The 6,405-nt window shown below is 46.3% G+C and overlaps 1 pseudogene; it reads right to left on the bottom strand.

Annotated features, from left to right (window-relative positions):
• Positions 1-5,078: 5,078 nt before the first annotated feature.
• LOC143885626 (G-type lectin S-receptor-like serine/threonine-protein kinase B120 pseudogene) lies at positions 5,079-5,796 on the bottom strand (annotated as a pseudogene).
• Between the last annotated feature and the right edge of the window lie 609 nt (positions 5,797-6,405).

Consider the following 6,405-nt stretch of genomic DNA (forward strand, 5'->3'; position numbering starts at 1 on the left):
CTCCCAGGTCAACAGCTATGCAGATATTATATCTATCTTATCTTCTCCGTATCAAAGAGACTCCTCTCGAGTGGGTGTCAGTCTCGTGCTCGCTTCGGAGCGCGAGGAAATTGATGCACAAGGGGTTGGCGATAAAGTCAGATGGGATTCTTCGCTGGCGGATCTTGGGTCCCAGGAAGGGGAGAGGGATTTCGAGCCTCATTACGTATGTCCTGGCTCAATCACCCCCTCCTCTTCGGCAGTTTTGAGCTCTACCCAGAAGAGTCTTATTTCCAATTACAGTATCTCGGGTAACAATCGATCTTATTATTATGTGACAGCAGAGGAGACTGGGGTCAGCCAGTTGAGAGGACCTAAGACAATAAATCCCACCAGCAGAGGTTTCTTTTTACCTAGAGAAGACTGTTTTTCCCTTCAGTGCTGGGTGGGGCTAAGGATGGTGCTATTTGACAATCGTTGCTGGGGTGATATGCGTTCTTTATTCTACTGTACCCCTAGAGGGCGGCCCTTTTGTTCACTAGTCCAGGTTTCACTCGGCAACTACTCCCATCCTCCTTCTCCAAGATGGTGTAGCAAGGCAGTCCTCCAGCCCCTGCTTTGTGCCCCATCACTCTCTTCTTCTCGGGTTGAATCTGGTCCAGTTACTATCCATCAGGTGATTGAATTGATGGTGGATCATACAGTGTCTCTCAGCTCACACTTGGGCCTAGTTTATCCGGGGCCGGCTGAAGATTACCGATCCAACATAAAGGCGGCAGAATTGAGGGAGGTCGATGGAGTGTCATCTCCTGCTCCTATATCCGATGCAAATCTGAAACGTACGGAGAGAGAATTGATACGACTCCACTCAGATATCAATTATGACTCTGGATCGCATAGCAGTGGTCTCAAGCGTAAGACAAAAGGAAGAAAAAATGGAGTTGGGGAGGGGAGGATCTCACCGCACTCTAGTTGTTGATGAAGATTCTATCCTGGAATATCAATGGTTTGGGCTCTCGGGAGAAACGAATTCAAATAAAAGCAATAGTTAAACACCGGCGACCCGAGGTGGTGTGTCTACAGGAAACTAAGATGGAGCAAATCAGTTCCATAGATATGAGTAGCATGGGGTTCAACTCTGATTGGAATTTTGCTTTCGTAGCATCCAAAGGAGCTTCAGGGGGTATCTTGGTGGCATGGGATACAGTCTTGTGGGCCAGCTCGGATGTTTGGCGAGGGGTCTTCTCACTATCTGTAGCCTTCCTCAAATGTAATGATCAATCAGAATGGTTATTCACAGGCGTCTATGGTCCTTTGTCCGCTTCCGACAAGTGTTCTTTTTGGGAAGAATTAAATCAGAGGCGTGGCCTATGTTCTGCTCCTTGGTGTATTGGGGGGGATTTCAATGAAGTTCTAGATTCACGAGATCGAATTGGGGGTCAGCGCATTACTGTGGGTATGAGAAATTTTGCTGATTTTATCGCAAACAACGAGCTAGTCGATTTACCGTTGGGCGGTGCATCTTTCACATGGGCAAGAGGTACGAACCGGAGCCGCCTTGATAGGTTTCTTTTATCGGGCGACTGGTTGACAGGCATCTCAGAAGTTTACCAGCAGGCATTACCCCATTCTGTTTCCGATCATTGCCCTCTTCTTTTGTCCCCTAAAATGGAGTCCTGGGGCGCCCCTCCATTCCGATTTGAATTAGCTTGGCTGGAAAATCCCCTCTTGGAGGCTCAATTAGTTCGATGGTGGGCGGACTGTGCCTTCTCGGGACCCAGTGATGTTGTCATTGGCAAAAAATTAAGGTTCATCAAAGGGAAATTAAAAGCATGGGCTAAGGAGCAGAAAGAGATTGCCCTCGGCAGGAAGAGGGTCCTTGAGGACCGATTGTTGGAGATCCATTCATTGGCTGATCGCGGATCGGCAACGACGGAGGATTTTGAGCAACAAGGAAGGCTCATCCAAGAACATAAAGAGTTGTTAAGGCTTGAAGAAATCTCATGGCGGCAAAAATCCCGAGTCAAGTGGTTGATGGAGGGGGATAAAAATACAGCCTTCTTCCATGCCATAGCCAGTGCTCGCAGAAGAAGGAACCGAATTGAATCTTTAGAGGTGGAAGGGGCTGTTGTCTCGGACCGGGAGAGGATTATTGCGGAAACTATTGCATTCTACCGATCTTTGTACTCCGATGACGGGCTTGTTCGCCCAATACCCCAAGACATCTGTTTCTCAAATTTGAGTCTGGAAGCTTCTGCTGGATTGGAAATCCCATTCTCTGAGGAGGAAATCAGAATCGCTCTATTCTCTCTAGCTCAGGATAAAGCCCCTGGTCCTGATGGATTCTGCTTGGCTTTCTTTCAGACGTGTTGGGACACAGTCAAATCGGATCTTATTCGTTTCTTCCTAGAGTTTTTTGAGGGTGCTATTCTCGACAAGGGGACGGGGGCGACTTTTCTAGTCCTTATTCCCAAAATTGATGGAGCATCCAAAGTATCAGATTTTCGTCCGATTAGCTTGGTGGGCAGCCTATACAAGGTACTTGCGAAGGTGCTGGCGGACCGTATCAAAGTAGTTCTTCCATCCATTATCTCGGTAAATCAGAGTGCTTTTCTAAGCAAGCGTCAAATTCTTGATTGTTCCTTAACAGCAAATGAGGCAATTGACTATTACCGGCGGTCAGGGGAAGGCGGCATCTTATGTAAGCTTGATATGGAGAAAGCATATGACCGAGTGGATTGGGCCGCTTTAGATTATCTTATGGGTCGTATGGGTTTTGGGGAAAGGTGGAGAGGGTGGATCCGGAATTGCTTATCATCTGCATGGTTTTCTGTTCTACTCAATGGTTCAGCAAAAGGATTCTTCAAATCCTCTAGAGGATTGCGGCAGGGCGACCCTCTCTCTCCATTTCTTTTCTTGATAGTGGCCGAATCCTTATGCAGTATACTGAAAAAGGGTAGTGACATGGGGCTATATAGAGGATTCCTAATTGGGACCAGTAAGGTGGAAGTCTCGCTGCTTCAGTTTGCGGATGATACCCTCCTGTTCTGTTCACCGGTCCTCTCCCAGCTTCTCAACCTTAAAGCCATGCTTCGGTGTTATGAGATGGTCTCAGGTCAACGATCCAATTTTGGCAAATCTCGGTTGTATGCGATTAATGTATCTGAGAGCGAGGCTTCATCCTTCGCCGGAATTATGGGGTGCGGTCTAGATGTCTTTCCCGCTACCTATTTGGGTCTACCTCTCGGGGTGGGCCGTCCGAGACACAACCTATGGGCTCCTATTATACAAAGGATTGAGCGTCGATTGGCCACATGGAAGCGCCGTTTGGTTTCCAAAGGAGGTAGATTGGTGCTTATAAAGGCTGTTCTATCTAATATGCCTATTTATTTTCTATCCCTTTTTCATTGTCCAGCTTCTGTTGCTAAGCGCATAGAGAAAATTCATAGACGATTTCTGTGGGGTGGTTCAAGGACTTCCAAGGGGGTCTCCCTTCTTAAATGGAGTCTAGTCTGCTCTCCAATTAAAAACGGAGGTTTGGGTATCAGGAGAGTTCAACTCTTTAATCAGGCCCTTATGGGCAAGTGGTTGTGGAGATACGGAGAAGAACACTCCTCTTTGTGGGTTCGGGTCATTGACAGTAAGTATGGTTCATCTCCTGGGAATTGGGACTCCGTTGATACTTTCAAAATCAAAGGAATCACAGTATGGAGGGACATATTGCGTTTGAAGTCCTTTTTTGCCCCTGGAGTTCGCTTCAGAGTCTATAGGGGGGATCGAATTCAGTTTTGGCAGGACCCTTGGTGTTCGTCCCATTCTCTTCAAGTTTTATTTCCTGACTTATATATTGTATCTTCTCAGAAAGAAGCTTGGGTATCGGAATGTTTCGAACGGGTCCAAGGGCAAGTGGAGTGGATTCCCAAGTTCCGTCGAGCCTTTTTTGTTCGGGAGTTAAGCGATTACAGCGCCCTCATCTCCTTATTGGACTCTTGCTTCATCAAGTCTTCGGGCTTAGATCGTCGTATTTGGATTTGGAATCCGTCGGGGATTTTCTCTGTTAAATCTTTTTATCTCCATCTGATCCCCACTCTAGTGGAGCATGCGTCCTCCGCGGTTTGGCGCCTCGCATGCCCTCCAAGAGTTGCTTTCTTTGGGTGGTCGGTTAGCTGGGGACGAATTCAGACGATAGATTTCTTACGGAAGAGAGGAATGTGGCTGGTGGATCACTGCCCACTATGTCTATCCGCCGGGGAATCCATCGACCACTTATTTATACATTGCCAGGTTGCTTCATATATTTGGGGTCATCTCTTTTCTAGATTTGGAGTCAGTTGGGTTGCTTCCAATTCTATGGCCGAATTTATTACGAGTTGGGACTGGGCTCCGTGGAAGAGGAAAGGTCGAATTTTGTGGAAGATGTGTCTCTTAGCCTCCTGGTGGTTCTTGTGGAAAGAGCGGAATGCGCGGGTCTTTGAAGGGAAGGTCAGGTCCCCATATTGGATTTATATACAGGTGGTAGCAGCGGTCATCTCCTGGGCCCGTTCCCTTCCTCTTTTTCGGTTTGTTTCTGCGTATGCCCTTTGGGAAGGGTGGTCAACCATATGCATGGAATCGGTTACCAAAGTGAAATCTCGACCCTCCTGGTCCCCCCCGCCACCGGGGTCTCTGAAGCTCAATTTTGACGGTTCCTCTATCGGTAACCCAGGAGCGGCTGGAGTGGGGGGGTTATGTCGGAACCATAAAGGGGAAGTCATTCGGGCCTATTCGGGGCCTCTTGGATTTGCCGACTCGTCTGAGGCGGAGGTTCGAGCCGTTCACAGTGGGATTCTTTCCATGCCTCGCTTGGAGTGCGACAGTCTGATAGTCGAAGGCGATTCCGTAAATGTTATTCGCTGGCTTTCGGGAGACGCTTCTCCCCTTTGGAGATTTGTGCATTTCTTTGAGGAGATAGAGGATAGAGGAAAGGGCTACTCCATGGTCTTTCAGCATGTCCGGAGATCGGCCAATGTGGCAGCCGACTCTCTGGCTAAGAGTGGTGTTTCCCGGGCCGAATTGGAGTGTTTTGACTATCTCCCCCCTTGAGTCATTGTCTTGCTATTTTATTTGCTCATTGTTCCGACAGGATCATCTCGGTTCTGCTTATTCATATATATAAATATATATTCTGTTGCTTTCTTCAAAAAAAAAATTATAGATAACTAACTGAGGAAGCTTCTTACCGTCAAAGATGCCGACAGAAAAATTTCCTACCGAAGGATCAGAAGAACTTTTCCATGACCACGGCATCCGGTTCTCATTGTTCCTTGGATTCGAGCGGAGCTTCATGCCTGGCAGCAACACATTTGTTGGATGGTCAAAACTCTCCCAAAACACACCTCCACCATTAATATCGAAATTTCCTTCTCCCAGTACAAGATTACCAGTGTCACGGAGCTTAGCACTCGGATTACTTGTGGCAGTTGAAGCATTTGTTGACCAAAGAATGTTTGCCTTTCCATCCAGGACAACAAGGTTTCCTTTGTCATTTATCATTAGAACTCCTGAAAAATCTATAACAGGGTTTTCTCTGTTGGCGATCCATACGACAGTCTCAGGGATCATGGTGTACCATATTCCAACATAGCGATGACTGGAATTACTAGGACTGAAGAAGCCCAACGTGAAGCGCTCCCTGGCAGATACTATGTTCTTCCCATTTGTGAGTGATTGGGTGGGTGTTATGATGTCGATCGCAGTCCCGAATTGCATTTTAAGTAGGTAAAGAAAGAGGACAGAAGCAGGAAAAGCTCTTAGTTTTCTTGTGCAGTTTATCCCCATTACTCAAAGAAGGTTCTTTTGGTGTAAACTGGGGAAGAAAAAGGAAGAGGAAGATGCCTGTCTAAAAGATTAAAAAAAAGGTCCTTCCTGTTTCTCAGCTTTTAATCTGGGCTATGCCAGATTAGTAAAGGATAATAAACTAGAAATTCTTCTCATTTTTGTCCGAAGCCTCCACATACGTTCCAAACTGTCTTTATCAAAATTGTATAGAGTAAATAGGAGTGTTTAAAAACGCGGATGATGAAGAAAATCCTTGTCTACTCGGCGCGGACGCGGGCAAGAACGCGGTTGACGCGGCCAAGTTAGATGAGTCTTAATTTTTATAAAGCCACCCCCTTGTAGTGTAAAAGAGTAATCATAAATGCACTAGAGGTGGCTGTCACAAGGAAGAAAAGGAGGCCAATATATGACTTTCCTACCTCTATCAATGAACATAGACGGTGAAAAATATATGTTGGAAATGATGTACATTGAACCACAAAATATTATGTGTGAGCTTGTGCTATAAGTATCATAAGCTAAAAATAATAAACAATTAATAAAAAACTTAGGGAAATGATATATTCTCCCCTTTTCGTTCTCCGGGCCACCTCCTTGTAGTGTAAAAGG

The sequence above is a fragment of the Tasmannia lanceolata genome, unplaced genomic scaffold (assembly GCF_043159265.1).
Source record: "Tasmannia lanceolata isolate RefF3 unplaced genomic scaffold, GAP_Taslan_0.1 ptg000008l, whole genome shotgun sequence".
In the NCBI taxonomy this organism is placed as follows: Eukaryota; Viridiplantae; Streptophyta; class Magnoliopsida; order Canellales; family Winteraceae; genus Tasmannia; species Tasmannia lanceolata.